Source organism: Cupressus sempervirens, chromosome 2, assembly GCF_028749045.1.
Source record: "Cupressus sempervirens isolate cs-2001-9-10 chromosome 2, ASM2874904v1, whole genome shotgun sequence".
Classification (NCBI taxonomy): domain Eukaryota; kingdom Viridiplantae; phylum Streptophyta; class Pinopsida; order Cupressales; family Cupressaceae; genus Cupressus; species Cupressus sempervirens.
In genome coordinates, this window is record NC_143119.1 from 564,295,369 (window position 1) to 564,312,681 (window position 17,313).

A 17,313-nucleotide genomic window follows, 5' to 3' on the forward strand; every position below is an offset into this window, starting at 1 on the left:
GGTGAGAGCCCCGTCGGGCCCGGACCCTGTCGCACCACGAGGCACTGTCGGCGAGTCGGGTTGTTTGGGAATGCAGCCCTAATCGGGTGGTAAATTCCGTCCAAGGCTAAATACGGGCGAGAGACCGATAGCGAACAAGTACCGCGAGGGAAAGATGAAAAGGACTTTGAAAAGAGAGTTAATCGCACTCGCCTTGATTCTGAGTGGCCCGAGTCACTTACGTGATCCAAAACCGGGTAACTTTTTCTTTTTTCTTTTTTTTGTCAAGTCCCAAAGTTTTGAACTCGAATAGAGTCGGATGCCCCGACTCGAGTCGTCTCCAAATTTTTCGCACGACTCATGTCACCGTGCTCGACTTGATTCTAAGTGCCCCGAGCCGTGTACATGATCCAAAAGCGGTTAACTTTTTCTTTTTGGTTAACGCCCAAAGTTTTCAACCCGACCCGCCTCGGCAACCTCGACTCGAAGCGCCTCGAGCCTTAATGGCCTCCAATGTTTTTGCACGGCTCATGCCACCGTCGACTTTTCGCTCGAATCATGTCACCCAGGGCACCTCGATGCTACGTGACCCGAGCCCTGTGCGCGATCCAAAACCGGGTAACGTTTTTTTTTTTAACTCCCAAAATTTCATTCTTTTTTGCCTTACGAGGCCTATCATGATCTCTTTTTATAAAGAAAATTCTCAAATCGAATCGTTTCGGCTACCCTACCTCGAATCCGGCTAGCTAGGCGTAACGCCTCGAGTCGGCTCAGCAATACGTGAACTGAAACTTGTGCGTGATCCAAAAGCGGGTAACTTGTTTTTTTTTTTTTTTTTTTTTGTAATGCGCAAAATTTAGCGCTTTTCGCTGTACAGGGCCTCTCATGATTTTTTTTGTTTGTTTTTTTTTTTCCCCTCGTCGACCCACTCTGGCGACCTAGTCGGGTCGCCCGAGGCTGGGGCGACGGAGATGGGTTGACCTAGTCGGGTGACCCAAGTTGGGTCGACCCAGGCGTGCGATCCTGGCTGGGGACAGCAAGTCGATTCTATAAGTTTGCTTGCCAATTTTGCTAGCCAGGTCGGCTCACCAAGTCATCTAACCATGTGGTCTTTGCCAAATCAAGAATTGACTCTTTAAGTCCACTCACAGCTCGTCAAGCCGGCTCACCAAGATGACTTACCGTCTCGCCTCACCAGGTTGCCCCACCAGGTCGCCTCTTCTTTAAGACCGCTCACCATGTCGGCTCCCCAAGTCACCTCACCGAGTCGACTATTCAGGTTGCCTCACCAAGTCGACCCCTTAAGTTCGCTCACCAAGTCAGCTCACCAAGTCGAATCACCTAGTCGTTTTACCACCTTGCCCCAGCAGGTGTGCTCGCCAAGTCGCCCCGCCGAGTTGCTTCTCTAAGCCCACTCACCATGTCAGCTCACCAAGTCGATTGTTCAAGTGCGTTGCCAAGTCAACTCTTTAAGTTCGCTCGCCAGGTCAGCCCGCCCAAGTCGCCTCTTTAAGTTCGTTCGCCAGGTCGGCCCGCCCAAGTCGCATCAGCGGGCTAACTCGCCGAGTCACCTCACGAAGTTGACTCTTTAAGTGCGCTCACCAAGTCAGCTCACCAAGTCGACTCACCATCTCGCCTCGATAAGTTGGCTTGCCGAGTTACCCCACCAAGTCGTCGCCTCTTTAAGCCCACTCACCGTGTCAGCTCGTCAGGTCGGCTCACCAAGTCGACTAATCAAGTAGGCCCACCAAGTCGCCTCAAGGATAGCTCCTCACCATGAGTCGCCTCACCATGTTGACTCAATGAGTCACCTCACCATGTTGACTCTTTGAGCCCGCTCGCCGGGTCGCCTCACCAAGTCAGCTCGAGTACGTTGCCAAGTCGACTCTTTAAGTTCGCTCGCCGAGTCGACTCGCCAAGTCAGCTCACCATGTCATCTCAACGAACCAACTCGCCGAGTCGCCTCACCACGTCGGCTCTCTAATACCACTCGCCAAGTCGCCCCACCAACTCGCCCCGTTAGGCCCACTCACCACATCGCCCCGTTAGGCCCACTCTCACCAAGTGGACTCTTTAAGTCTGCTCATAAAGTCGAGCCACCAAGTACTCTCACCAAGTCGACTCTTTAAGTCCTTTCATCGAGTCACCCCACCAAGTCAACTCTTTAGGTCCGTTCATAGAGTCACCCCACCAAGTCGACCCTTCAAGTGCGTTCATCAAGTCACCCCACCAAGTCGACTCTTTAAGTTCATTCATCAAGTCACCCCGCCAGGTCAGCCCACAAATTACTCTCACCAAGTCGACTCTTTAAGTTCGTTCATCAAGTCACCCCGCCAGGCCGGCCCACCGAGTGGACTCTTTAAGTTCGTTCATGAAGTCACTCTGCCAAGTCGGCCCACCAGGTCGACTCTTTAAGTTCGTTCATCAAGTCACCCCGCCAGGTCAGCCCACCAACTACTCTCACCAAGTCGACTCTTTAAGTTTGCTCACCAAGTCACCCCGCCAGGTCAGCCCACCAAGTACTCTCACTAGGTCGACTCTTTAGGTTTGTTCATCAGGTCACCCCACCGAGTACTCTCACCAAGTCGACTCTTTAAGTTCGTTCATCAACTCACCCCGCCAGGTCGGCCCACCAAGTACTCTCACCAAGTCGACCCTTTAAGTTCGGTCATCAACTCACCCCGCCAGGTCGGCCCACCAAGTACTCTCACAAAGTCGACTCTTTAGGTTCGTTCATCAATTCACCCCGCCAGCTCGGCCCACCAAGTTCTCTCACCAGGTCGACTCTTTAAGTTCGTTCATCAAGTCACCCCGCCAGTTCGACCCACCAAGTACTCTCACAAAGTCGACTCTCTAAGTTCGTTCATCAAGTCACCCTGCCAGGTCAGCCCACCAAGTACTCTCACCAAGTCACCCCGCTAGTTCGACCCACCAAGTCGACCCTTTAAGTTCGTTCATCAAGTCACCCGGCCAAGTCGGCCCACCAAGTCGACTCTTTAAGTCCGTTCATCAAGTCACGTGACCAGGTCAGCCCACCGGGTACTCTCACCAAGTCGTCTCTTTAAGTTTGTTCATCAAGTCACCCGGCCAGGTCGGCCCACCAAGTACTCTCACCAAGTCGACTCTCTAAGTCCGTTCATCAAGTCACCCCGCCAGGTCGGCCCACCAAGTCGAATCTTTAAGTCCGTTCATCAAGTCACCCCACCAAGTACTCTAACCAAGTCGATTCTTCGAGTGCGTTCATCAAGTCACCCGACCAACTACTCTCACCAAGTCGACTCTTTAACTATGTTCATCAAGTCACCCCACCAAGCACTCTCACCACGTCAACTCTTTAGGTCCGTTCATAAAGTCACCCCACCAAGTCGACCCTTCAAGTGCGTTCATCAAGTCACCCCACCAAGTACTCTCACCAATTCGACTCTTTAAGTCTTTTCATCAAGTCACCACACCAAGTCAACTCTTTAGGACCGTTCATCAAGTCACCTCGCCAAGTCGACCCTTGAAGTCCGTTCATCAAGTCACCCCACCAAGTACTCCCACCAAGTCGACTCTTTAAGTCAGTTCACGAAGTCACCCAACCAGGTCGGCCCACCAAGTCGACTCTCTAAGTCTGTTCATCAGGTCACCCCACCGAGTACTCTCACCAAGTCAACTCTTTAGGTCCGTTCATCAGGTCACCCCGCAAAGTCGACCCTCTAAGTTCGTTCATCGAGTCACCCCACCAAGTCGACTCTTTAAGTCCTTTCATCAAGTCACCCTGCCAAGCCGAGTCCTTAAGTCCGTTCATCAAGTCACCGGAACAACTACTCTCACCAAGTCGACTCTATAAGTCCGTTCATCAAGTCGGCCCACCAAGTACTCTCACCAAGTCGACTCTTTAAGTCCGTTCATCAGTTCACCCCGCCAAGTACTCTCACCAAGTCAACTCTTTAGGTCCGTTCATCAAGTCACCCCGCCAAGTCGACCCTTTAAGTCCGTTCATCAAGTCGCCCCGCCAAGTACTCTCACCAAGTCGACCCTTTAAGTCCTTTCATCAAGTCACCCCACCAAGTCGACTCTCGAAGTCCGTTTATCAAGTCACCAGAACAAGTAATCTAACCAAGTCGACTCTTTAAGTCCGTCCATAAAGTCACCCCACCAGGTCGGCCCACCAAGTACTCCCACCAAGCCGACTCTTTATGTTCGTTCATCAGTTCACCCCGCCAAGTACTCTCACCAAGTTGACTCTTTAAGTCTGCTTATCAAGTCGAGCCACCAGGTACTCTCACCAAGTCGACTCTTTGAGTCCGTTCATCAAGTCGCCCCACCAAGTACTCTAACCAAGTCAATTCTTCAAGTGCGTTCATCAAGTCGCCCCACCAAGTACTCTCACCAAGTCGACTCTTTAAGTCCTTTCATCGAGTCACCCCGCCAAGTACTCTCACCAAGTCAACTCTTTAGGTCCGTTCATAGAGTCACCCCACCAAGTCGACCCCTCAAGTGCGTTCATCAAGTCACCCCGCCAGGTCGGCCCACCAAGTCGAATCTCTAAGTCTGTTCATCAAGTCATCGTCCCGATCTGGCCGAGCCGTTCTGGCCGAGCCATGCTGGCCGAGCCGATCTGGGCGAGCCATGCTGGCCGAGCCGATCTGGGCGAGCCATTCTGGCCGACCCGATCCTGCCGAGCCGTTCTGGGCAAGCCATTCTGGCCGAGCCGATCTGGGCGACCCGTTCTGGCCGAGCCGATCTGGGCGAGCCGTTGTGGCCGAGCCGATCTGGGCAAGCCGATCTGGGCGAGCCGATCTGGCCGAGCCGATCTGGCTGAGCCATGCTGGCCGAGCCGATCTGGGCGAGCCGTTCTGGCCGAGCCGATCTGGGCGAGCCGATCTGGGCGAGCCATGCTGGCCGAGCCGATCTGGCCGAGCTCCAAAAATGGTGTCGTGGATGGCTGTTTGGTCGCCTCTGTGCCAACTCGATCGGCACAACATTGGGAATGGTTCGACAGCGGTTGTCGTTCTAATGTGTCATCGGGATGTCTTGGAACGCGGCCTTTCAAGGGTGAGCTCGCGTCTAGCACTTGGATTGTGCTTCGTCACAAGTGAATGGGGAGATCTCTTTGTGAACGGCGGCATGGCGATTGCAAGAGAAAATTGACTTAGTAGTCAGAGCATTCGCCTCGGGCCATTGTGACGGCCTTGCAATTTCTCTATAATTGCAACCTATGTTTGCGCATAGCAGAGTTTTCATGTATGATTGGGCTTTGTTCTTGACGGTTCCAAGTACTCTGACCAAGGCTGGGCGAGCCATGCTGGCCGAGCCGATCTGGGCGAGCCATTCTGGCCGAGCCGATCTGGGCGAGCCGTTCTGGCCGAGCCATGCTGGCCGAGCCGATCTGGGCGAGCTGTTCTGGCCGAGCCGATCTGGGCGAGCCGTTCTGGCCGAGCCAATCTGGCCGAGCCATTCTGGCCGAGCCGATCTGGGCGAGCCGTTCTGGCCGAGCCATGCTGGCCGAGCCGATCTGGGCGAGCCATTCTGGCCGAGCCGATCTGGGCGAGCCGTTCTGGCCGAGCCATGCTGGCCGAGCCGATCTGGGCGAGCCGTTCTGGCCGAGCCATGCTGGCCGAGCCGTTCTGGCCGAGCCGATCTTGCCGAGCTCCAAAAACGGTGTCGTGGATGGCTGTTTGGTCACCTCTGTGCCAACTCGATCGGCACAACATTGGGAATGGTTCGACAGCGGTTGTCGTTCCAATGTGTCATCGGGATGTCTTGGAATGCAGCCTTTCAAGGGCGAGCTCGCGTCTAGCACTTGGATTGTGCGTCGTCACAAGTGATTGGGGAGATCTCTCTGTGAACGGCGGCATGGCGATTGCAAGAGAAAATTGACTTAGTAGTCGGAGCATTGGCCTCGGGCCATTGTGACGGCCTTGCAATTTCTCTATAATTGCAACCTATGTTTGCGCAGTAGCAGAGTTTGCACGTTAGATTGGCCTTTGTTCTTGACAGTTCGAAGTACTCTCACCAAGGCTGGGCGAGCCATGCTGGCCGAGCCGATCTGCGCGAGCCATTCTGCCCGAGCCGATCTGGGCGAGCTCCAAAAACGGTGTCGTGGATGGCTGTTTGGTCACATTTTTCATTGAATTGGATTTTTAAGGGAGTTGTCCGCACTATCGCAGATTTCTAATGCAGAGCGAGCCTCGCACTAATAGCTTATATAGGAGAGGTTGTTGCCGCGAGCCTCTCCCATGCCCCTTTCATTGATTCAACATTGGTGTCTAGGTGGATCGGATTGTTGGGTTTTCAAACGGTGTATGCTGATGTTGAATGAATGAAAGGGGCATGAAGCGATCTCAGTGCTTTTCCTCAGCTCTCCTTTAGATCATGTTTTCCGATGACTCAATTTTGGAAAAGGTGAGGCAGCGATTGCCGATCCATGGCGTGTGTTTTTGGTGGTTTTAAAACTTGATCTAAACGTGAGCCTTTGTCTAGCACTCCGGCGTTGCTTGGTATAATGGCAATTTGCTATGGGTGCTCGGCGCTCTAGCAATTTGTCATGGTGTACTTATCGCGGCTACATGGGAGCTTTAATATCGAAAGCTCTCGGCGAAAAATGGTGGCCGAGCCATGCTGGCAGACCCGATCTGGCTTAGCCATTTTCGTCGACCCGATCTGGCTCTCGTTTCTCACTCCAACTGCACAAATTCGGGAGTTGTTCGACAGCGGTTGTCGTTCCAATGTGTCATTGCGGTGATCTGGAGAGCGATGCTAAGTGCGGGAGCTTGCGTCTAGCATTTGGGGATGTTTGTGCAAGCGAGCAGGGGAGCTTCTCTTATCGGAACCTCTCCGTGGCCTTTGAATATAGACCCAGTGCCGACGATATCGATGGATACGAGCCTTGGATTATAAAATTGTTCAGCTAACATTGGTTTTTGTGAGAGATGGGTACGAAAGCACTTCCCGATCGATACGCGGGAGTTCCCTAAGATCGCCTCTGTGTCAACTCGATCGGCACAACATTGGGAATGGTTCGACAGCGGTTGTCGTTCCAATGTGTCATCGGGATGTCTTGGAACGCGGCCTTTCAAGGGCGAGCTCGCGTCTAGCACTTGGATTGTGCGTCGTCACAAGTGAATGGGGAGATCTCTCTGTGAACGGCGGCATGGCGATTGCAAGAGAAAATCGACTTAGTAGTCGGAGCATTGGCCTCGGGCCATTGTGACGGCCTTGCAATTTCTCTATAATTGCAAGCTATGTTTGCGCAGTAGCAGAGTTTGCATGTGAGATTGGCCTTTGTTCTTGACAGTTCGAAGTACTCTCACCGAGTCAGCAAGTCACCATGCTGGCCGAGCCGATCTGGGCGAGCTCCAAAAACGGTGTCGTGGATGGCTGTTTGGTCACATTTTTCATTGAATTGGATTTTTAAGGATTTTGTCCGTGCTATCGCAGATTTCTAATGCAGAGCGAGCCTCGCACTAATAGCTTATATAGGAGAGGTTGTTGCCGCGAGCCTCTCCCGTGCCCCTTTCATTGATTCAACATTGGTGTCTAGGCGGATCGGATTGTTGGGTTTTCAAACGGTGTATGCTGATGTTGAATGAATGAAAGGGGCATGAAGCGATCTCAGTGCTTTTCCTCGGCTCTCCTTTAGATCATGTTTTCCGATGACTCAATTTTGGAAAAGGTGAGGCAGCGGTTGCTTATCCATGGCGTGTCTTTTTGGTGATTTTAAAACTTGATCTAAACGTGAGCCCTTGTCTAGCACTCCGGCGTTGCTTGGTATAATGGCAATTTGCTATGGGTGCTCGGCGCTCTAGCAATTTTGTCATGGTGTACTTATCGCGGCTACATGGGAGCTTTAATATCGAAAGCTCTCGGCAAAAAATGGTGGCCGAGCCATGCTGGCCGACCCGATCTGGCTTAGCCGTTTTCGTCGACCCGATCTGGCTCTTCTTTCTCACTCCATCGGCACAAATTCGGGAGTTGTTCGACAGCGGTTGTCGTTCCAATGTGTCATTGCGGTGATCTGGAGAGCGATGCTAAGGGCCGGAGCTTGCGCCTAGCATTTGGGGATGTTTGTGCAAGAGAGCAGGGGAGCTTCTCTTATCGGAACCTCTCCGTGGCCTTTGAATATAGACCCAGTGCCGACGATATCGATGGATACGAGCCTTGGATTCTAAAATTGTTCAGCTAACATTGGTTTTTGTGAGAGATGGGTACGAAAGCACTTCCCGATCAATTCGCGGGAGCTCCCTAAGATCGCCTCTGTGCCAACTCGATCGGCACAACATTGGGAATGGTTCGACAGCGGTTGTCGTTCCAATGTGTCATCGGGATGTCTTGGAACGCGGCCTTTCAAGGGCGAGATCGCGTCTAGCACTTGGATTGTGCGTCGTCACAAGTGAATGGGGAGATCTCTCTGTGAACGGCGGCATGGTGATTGCAAGAGAAAATTGACTTAGTAGTCGGAGCATTGGCCTCGGGCCATTGTGACAGCCTTGCAATTTCTCTATAATTGCAAGCTATGTTTGCGCAGTAGCAGAGTTTGCATGTAAGATTGGCCTTTGTTCTTGACAGTTCCAGGAGATGACCTCCGAAACTTTTGGATTGGGCCCCTTCAAGGTGAAATTCATCCAGTTGATCGGATGAGCTCGATGACCATTTCACTCCCTTGGCTCCATGAATTCAAATCCCATACAGCTGCCGTGAAGCCATCCCGATTTTGCTATGCGAGGGCTCTCTCCCCAGAGTCATTCTCTTTGCAACAACTTCTTTGGCAAAAACATTTCGAAATGGTTCGGCAGCGGTTGTCGTTCCAATGGTGCCGTTGTGGTGGTTGCCTGGGCAGCGATCTGAAGGGCGAGCCGTCGTCTAGCCGTTGTGCTGCGCATCACGGGTGACAAGGGAGCCTTTGTAATCGGAAGCTCCCCGTGACCATTTGATGAGAAGAGCCATTGCTTGTGTGAGCAAGGACGAATGCAGCCTCAGATTCCAAAGGAAATCAACGACATCGGATCTATATATAAGAGCGGAATGAAGCAGCAGCCCGTTTGCCATGCGCGGCTCCCCAAAGTTGCTGGTCTTTCTCACTCCATCGGCACAAATTCGGGAGTTGTTTGACAGCGGTTGTCGTTCCAATGTGTCATTGCGGCGATCTGGAGAGCGATGCTAAGGGCGGGAGCTTGTGTCTAGCATTTGGGATGTTTGTGCGAGCGAGCAGGGGAGCTTCTCTTATCGGAACCTCTCCGTGGCCTTTGAATATATAGACCCAGTGCCGACGATATCGATGGATACGAGCCTTGGATTCTAAATTTGTTCACAGCTAAGATTGGTTTTTGTGAGAGATGGGTACGAAAGCACATCCCGGTTGCTACGCGGGAGCTCCCTAAGGTCGCCTCTGTGCCAACTCGATCGGCACAACATTGGGAATGGTTCGACAGCGGTTGTCGTTCCAATGTGTCATCGGGGGATGTCTCGGAAAGTGGGCTAGCCTTTCAAGGGCGAGCTCGCGTCTATCACTTGGATTGTGCGTCGCGTCGCAAGTGAATGGGGAGATCTCTCTGTGAACGGCGGCATGGTGATTGCAAGAGAAAATTGACTTAGTCGGAGCATTGGCCTCGGGCCACTGTGATGGCTTGGCAATTTCTCTTTAATTGCAACCTATGTTTGCGCAGTAGCAGAGTTTGCAAGTAAGACGGTCCTTGTTCTTGAGAGTTCCAGGAGATGACCTCCGGAACTTTTGGATTGGGCCCCTTCAAGGTGAAATTCATCCAGTTGATCGGATGAGCTCGATGACCATTTCAGTCCCCCTTGGCTACATGAATTCACATCTCCTAACCGATGACAATCTTTTGCTCCTTAGACGACCTCATAATAAATTGGGTCGTGGATGGCTGTTTGGTCAGAATTTTCAACGATTTGGATTTCTATGGCGGATGTCGGCGTGTTCGCTAATTTCTAATGCAGAGCGAGCCTCGCACTAATAGCTTATATAGGAGAGGTTGTTGCCGCGAACCTCTCCCGTGCCCCTCTCATTGATTCAACGGCGGTGTCAAGGCGGATGGAAATGTCGGATTTTGAAACGGTGGACGCCGACGTTGAATCAATTGGAGGGGCATGAAGCCCACCCTCGAGGTGCTATTCCTCGACTCTCCTTTAGATCATGTTTTCTTGTCACTCAGCTGGCGCAATTTCGGAAAGCAGTTGGGCTGCGCGTCACGAGTGACAAGGGAGCCTTTGTGATCGGAAGCTCCCCGTGGCCATTTGATGAGAAGAGCCATTGCTTGTGTGAGCAAGGACGAATGCAGCCTCGGATTCCAAACGAAATCAACGACATCGGATCTATATATAAGAGCGGAATGAAGCAGCAGCCCGTTTGCGATGCGCGGCTCCCCAAAGTTGCTATTCTTTCTCACTCCATCGGGGCACAAATGCGGGAGTTTTTCGACAGCGGTCGTCGTTCCAATGGTGTCATTGCGGCGAAATTTGTTCACAGCTAAGATTGGTTTTTGTGAGAGAAGGGTATGAAACCACAACCCGATTGCTACGCGGGAGCTCCCTAAGGTCGCCTCTGTGCCAACTCGATCGGCACAACATTGGGAATGGTTCGACAGCGGTTGTCGTTCCAATGTGTCATCGGGGGATGTCTTGGAAAGTGGTCTTTCTTTCAAGCGTGAGCTCGCGTCTAGCACTTGGGTTGTGCGTCGCGTCACAAGTGAATGGGGGATGTCTTGGAAAGTGGTCTTTCTTTCAAGGGCGAGCTCGCGTCTAGCACTTGGATTGTGCGTCGCGTCACAAGTGAATGGGGAGATTTCTCTGTGAACAGCGGCATGGTTGATTGCAAGAGAAAATTGACTTAGTCGGAGCCATTGGCCTCGGGCCATTGTGACGGCCTCGCAATTTCTCTTTAATTGCAACCTATGTTTGCGCAGTAGCAGAGTTTGCATGTAAGATGGGCCTTGTTCTCGAGAGTTCCAGGAGATGACCTCCAGAACTTTTGGATTGGGCCCCTTCAAGGTGAAATTCATCCAGTTGATCGGATGAGCTCGATGACCATTTCAGTCCCTCGGCTCCATGAACTCACATCTCGTAACCGATGACAATCTTTTGCTCCTCTGCCGACCTCATAAAAAATTGGGTCGTGAATGGCTGTTTGGTAGGAATTTTAAAGGATTTGGATTTTTAATGCGGATGTCGGTGTGTTCGCTAATTTCTAATGCAGAGCGAGCCTCGCACTAATAGCTTATATAGGAGAGGTGGTTGCCGCGAGCCTCTCCCGTGCCCCTCTCATTGATTCAACGCCGGTGTCAAGGCGGATGGATATGTCGGATTTTGAAACGGTGGACGCCGACGTTGAATCAATTAGAGGGGCATGAAGCCCACCCTGGATGTGCTATTCCTCGACTCTCCTTTAGATCATGTTTTCTTGTCACTCAGCTGGCGCAATTTCAGAAAAAGGTTTGGCAGCGGTTGCCATCCCTCACCGCGTCTACTTGGTGATTTTAAAACTCGATCTAAAACGGGAGCCCTCGCCTAGCACCTCCGTCCGGTGTTGCTCGGGTATTGCAAAAAATTATGCCAACGGCGCGAATCCCCCAACGAATGCCTACGCTTGGACCCTCTCTTAGATCACCTTCTTCGATCACTCGACCGACGCAACTACGGAAGAGACTTGGAAGCGGTTGCCATTCTACAGCGCGTCTGTTCAGCGATTTCGAAGTTGATCTAATGGCGAGCCCTTGTCTCTAGCCATGAGGTGGGTGCTTGGCACTCTAGCAAAATTTTATACGTGCCTATCGCGGCTACAACGGGAGAGGTGGTTGCCGCGAGCCTCTCCCATGCCCCCCTCATTGATTCAACGCCGCTGTCAGGGCGGATGGATATGTCAGATTGTGAAACGGTGGACACCGACGTTGAATCAATTAGAGGGGCATGAAGCCCACCCTCGAGGGTGCTATTCCTGGACTCTCCTTTAGATCACGTTTTCTTGTCACTCAGCTGGCGCAATTTCGGAAAAAGGTTTGGCAGTGGTTGCCAGCCCTCACCGCGTCTACTTGGTGATTTTAAAACTCGATCTAAAATGGGAGCCCTCGTCTAGCACCTCCGTCCGGTGTTGCTCGGGTATTGCATAAATTTATGCCATCGGCGCGAATCCCCCAACGAATGCCCTACGCTTGGACCCTCTCTTAGATCACCTTCTTCGATCACTCGACCGACGCAACTACGGAAGAGACTTGGCAGCGGTTGCCATTCTACAGCGCGTCTGTTCAGCGATTTCGAAGTTGATCTAATGGCGAGCCCTTGTCTCTAGCCATGAGGTGGGTGCTTGGCACTCTAGCAAAATTTTTTGCGTGCCTATCGCGGCTACAACGGGAGAGGTGGTTGCCGCGAGCCTCTCCCGTGCTCCCCTCATTGATTCAACGCCGCTGTCAGGGCGGATGGATATGTCGGATTTTGAAACGGTGGACGCCGACGTTGAATCAATTAGAGGGGCATGAAGCCCACCCTCGAGGGTGCTATTCCTGGACTCTCCTTTAGATCATGTTTTCTTGTCACTCAGCTGGCGCAATTTTGGAAAAAGGTTTGGCAGCGGTTGCCAGCCCTCACCGCGTCTACTTGGTGATTTTAAAACTCGATCTAAAATGGGAGCCCTCGTCTAGCACCTCCGTCCGGTGTTGCTCGGGTATTGCATAAATTTATGCCATCGGCGCGAATCCCCCAACGAATGCCTACACGCTTGGACCCTCTCTTAGATCACCTTCTTCGATCACTCGACCGACGCAACTACGGAAGAGACTTGGCAGCGGTTGCCATTCTACAGCGCGTCTGTTCAGCGATTTCGAAGTTGATCTAATGGCGAGCCCTTGTCTCTAGCCATGAGGTGGGTGCTTGGCGCTCTAGCAAAATTTTTTGCGTGCCTATCGCGGCTACAAGGGGAGAGGTGGTTGCCGTGAGCCTCTCCCGTGCCCTCCTCATTGATTCAACGCCGCTGTCAGGGCGGATGGATATGTCGGATTTTGAAACGGTGGACGCCGACGTTGAATCAATTAGAGGGGCATGAAGCCCACCCTCGAGGGTGCTATTCCTGGACTCTCCTTCAGATCATGTTTTCTTGTCACTCAGCTGGCGCAATTTCGGAAAAAGGTTTGGCAGCGGTTGCCAGCCCTCACCGCGTCTACTTGGTGATTTTAAAACTCGATCTAAAACGGGAGCCCTCGTCTAGCACCTCCGTCCGGTGTTGCTCGGGTATTGCAGAAATTTATGCCATCGGCGCGAATCCCCCAACGAATGCCTACGCTTGGACCCTCTCTTAGATCACCTTCTTCGATCACTCGACCGACGCAACTGCGGAAGAGACTTGGCAGCGGTTGCCATTCTACAGCGCGTCTGTTCAGCGATTTCGAAGCTGATCTAATGGCGAGCCCTTGTCTCTAGCCATGAGGTGGGTGCTTGGCGCTCTAGCAAAATTTTTTTGTGTGCCTATCGCGGCTACAAGGGGAGAGGTGGTTGCCGCGAGCCTCTCCCGTGCCCCCCTCACTGATTCAACGCCGCTGTCAGGGCGGATGGATATGTCGGATTTTGAAACGGTGGACGCCGACGTTGAATCAATTAGAGGGGCATGAAGCCCCCACCCTCGAGGGTGCTATTCCTGGACTCTCCTTTAGATCATGTTTTCTTGCCACTCAGCTGCCGCAATTTCGGAAAAAGGTTTGGCAGCGGTTGCCAGCCCTCACCGCGTCTACTTGGTGATTTTAAAACTCGATCTAAAACGGGAGCCCTCGTCTAGCACCTCCGTCCGGTGTTGCTCGGGTATTGCATAAGTTTATGCCATCGGCGCGAATCTCCCAACGAATGCCTACGCTTGGACCCTCTCTTAGATCACCTTCTTCGATCACTCGACCGACGCAACTACGGAAGAGACTTGGCAGCGGTTGCCATTCTACAGCGCGTCTGTTCAGCGATTTCGAAGTTGATCTAATGGCGAGCCCTTGTCTCTAGCCATGAGGTGGGTGCTTGGCGCTCTAGCAAAATTTTTTGCGTGCCTATCGCGGCCACAAGGGGAGAGGTGGTTGCCGCGAGCCTCTCCCGTGCCCCCCTCATTGATTCAACGCCGCTGTCAGGGCGGATGGATATGTCGGATTTTGAAACGGTGGACGCCGACGTTGAATCAATTAGAGGGGCATGAAGCCCACCCTCGAGGGTGCTATTCCCTGACTCTCCTTTAGATCATGTTTTCTTGTCACTCAGCTGGCGCAATTTCGGAAAAAGGTTTGGCAGCGGTTGCCAGCCCTCACCGCGTCTACTTGGTGGTTTTAAAACTCGATCTAAAACGGGAGCCCTCGTCTAGCACCTCTGTCCGGTGTTGCTCGGGTATTGCATAATTTTTTGCTATCGGCGCGAATCACCCAACGAATCCCTAGCCTCGGACTCTCTCTTAGATCACCTTCTTCGATCACTCGACCGACGCAATTACGGAAGAGGCTTGGCAGCGGTTGCCATTCCACAGCGCGTCTGTTCAGCGATTTCGAAGTTGATCTACTAATGGCGAGCCCTTGTCTAGCCATGAGGTGGGTGCTTGGGGCTCTAGCGATTTTTTGTGTGCCTATCGCGGCTTACAATGGGAGCTTTGATAACAAAAGTTCTCGGCGACCCTCCCCAATAGAAATCAGTGCTGGTGTTCGCGAAAGACACGTTATTCAGATTTTTGGAATATTGGCACCAGCATCGTTTCTATTGGGAGGGCCGTGAAGCCATCCCGATTTTGCTATGCGAGGGCTCTCTCCCCAGAGTCGTTCTCTACGCAACAACTTCTTTGGCACAAAATTTTCATAACGGTTCGGCAGCGGTTGTCGTTCCAATGGTGCCGTTGTGGTGGTTGCCTGGGCAGCGATCTGAAGGGCGACCCGTCGTCTAGCAGTTGGCCTGCGCATCACGAGTGACAAGGGAGCCTTTGTTATCGAAAGCTCCCCGTGGCCATTCGATTAGAAGAGCCATTGCTTGTTTGAGCAAGGACGAATGCAGCCTCGGATTCCAAACGAAATCAACGATTTCGGATCTATATAAGAGCAGAATGAAGCAGCAGCACAGCCCGTTTGCTATGCGCGGCTCCCCAAAGTTGCTCTTCTTTCTCACTCCATTGCCACAATTTCGGGAGTTGTTCGACAGCGGTTGTCGTTCCAATGTGTCATTGCGGTGATCTGGAGAGCGACGCTAAGGGCGGGAGCTTGTGTCTAGAATTTGGGATATGTTTGTGCGAGTGAGCAGGGGAGCTTCTCTTATCGGAACCTCTCCGTGGCCTTTGAATATATAGACCCAGTGCCGACGATATCGATGGTTTGGTCGCCTCTGTGCCAACTCGATCGGCACAACATTGGGAATGGTTCGACAGCGGTTGTCGTTCCAATGTGTCATCGGGATGTCTTGGAACGCGGCCTTTCAAGGGCGAGCTCGCGTCTAGCACTTGGATTGTGCTTCGTCACAAGTGAATGGGGAGATCTCTTTGTGAACGGCGGCATGGCGATTGCAAGAGAAAATTGACTTAGTAGTCAGAGCATTCGCCTCGGGCCATTGTGACGGCCTTGCAATTTCTCTATAATTGCAACCTATGTTTGCGCATAGCAGAGTTTTCATGTATGATTGGGCTTTGTTCTTGACGGTTCCAAGTACTCTGACCAAGGCTGGGCGAGCCATGCTGGCCGAGCCGATCTGGGCGAGCCATTCTGGCCGAGCCGATCTGGGCGAGCCGTTCTGGCCGAGCCATGCTGGCCGAGCCGATCTGGGCGAGCCGTTCTGGCCGAGCCGATCTGGGCGAGCTGTTCTGGCCGAGCCAATCTGGCCGAGCCATTCTGGCCGAGCCGATCTGGGCGAGCCGTTCTGGCCGAGCCATGCTGGCCGAGCCGATCTGGGCGAGCCATTCTGGCCGAGCCGATCTGGGCGAGCCGTTCTGGCCGAGCCATGCTGGCCGAGCCGATCTGGGCGAGCTGTTCTGGCCGAGCCATGCTGGCCGAGCCGTTCTGGCCGAGTCGATCTTGCCGAGCTCCAAAAACGGTGTCGTGGATGGCTGTTTGGTCGCCTCTGTGCCAACTCGATCGGCACAACATTGGGAATGGTTCGACAGCGGTTGTCGTTCCAATGTGTCATCGGGATGTCTTGGAACGCAGCCTTTCAAGGGCGAGCTCGCGTCTAGCACTTGGATTGTGCGTCGTCACAAGTGATTGGGGAGATCTCTCTGTGAACGGCGGCATGGCGATTGCAAGAGAAAATTGACTTAGTAGTCGGAGCATTGGCCTCGGGCCATTGTGACGGCCTTGCAATTTCTCTATAATTGCAACCTATGTTTGCGCAGTAGCAGAGTTTGCACGTTAGATTGGCCTTTGTTCTTGACAGTTCGAAGTACTCTCACCAAGGCTGGGCGAGCCATGCTGGCCGAGCCGATCTGCGCGAGCCATTCTGCCCGAGCCGATCTGGGCGAGCTCCAAAAACGGTGTCGTGGATGGCTGTTTGGTCACATTTTTCATTGAATTGGATTTTTAAGGGAGTTGTCCGCACTATCGCAGATTTCTAATGCAGAGCGAGCCTCGCACTAATAGCTTATATAGGAGAGGTTGTTGCCGCGAGCCTCTCCCATGCCCCTTTCATTGATTCAACATTGGTGTCTAGGCGGATCGGATTGTTGGGTTTTCAAACGGTGTATGCTGATGTTGAATGAATGAAAGGGGCATGAAGCGATCTCAGTGCTTTTCCTCGGCTCTCCTTTAGATCATGTTTTCCGATGACTCAATTTTGGAAAAGGTGAGGCAGCGGTTGCCGATCCATGGCGTGTGTTTTTGGTGGTTTTAAAACTTGATCTAAACGTGAGCCTTTGTCTAGCACTCCGGCGTTGCTTGGTATAATGGCAATTTGCTATGGGTGCTCGGCGCTCTAGCAATTTGTCATGGTGTACTTATCGCGGCTACATGGGAGCTTTAATATCGAAAGCTCTCAGCGAAAAATGGTGGCTGAGCCATGCTGGCGGACCCGATCTAGCTTAGCCGTTTTCGTCGACCCGATCTGGCTCTCGTTTCTCACTCCAACTGCACAAATTCGGGAGTTGTTCGACAGCGGTTGTCGTTCCAATGTGTCATTGCGGTGATCTGGAGAGCGATGCTAAGTGCGGGAGCTTGCGTCTAGCATTTGGGGATGTTTGTGCAAGCGAGCAGGGGAGCTTCTCTTATCGGAACCTCTCCGTGGCCTTTGAATATAGACCCAGTGCCGACGATATCGATGGATACGAGCCTTGGATTATAAAATTGTTCAGCTAACATTGGTTTTTGTGAGAGATGGGTACGAAAGCACTTCCCGATCGATACGCGGGAGTTC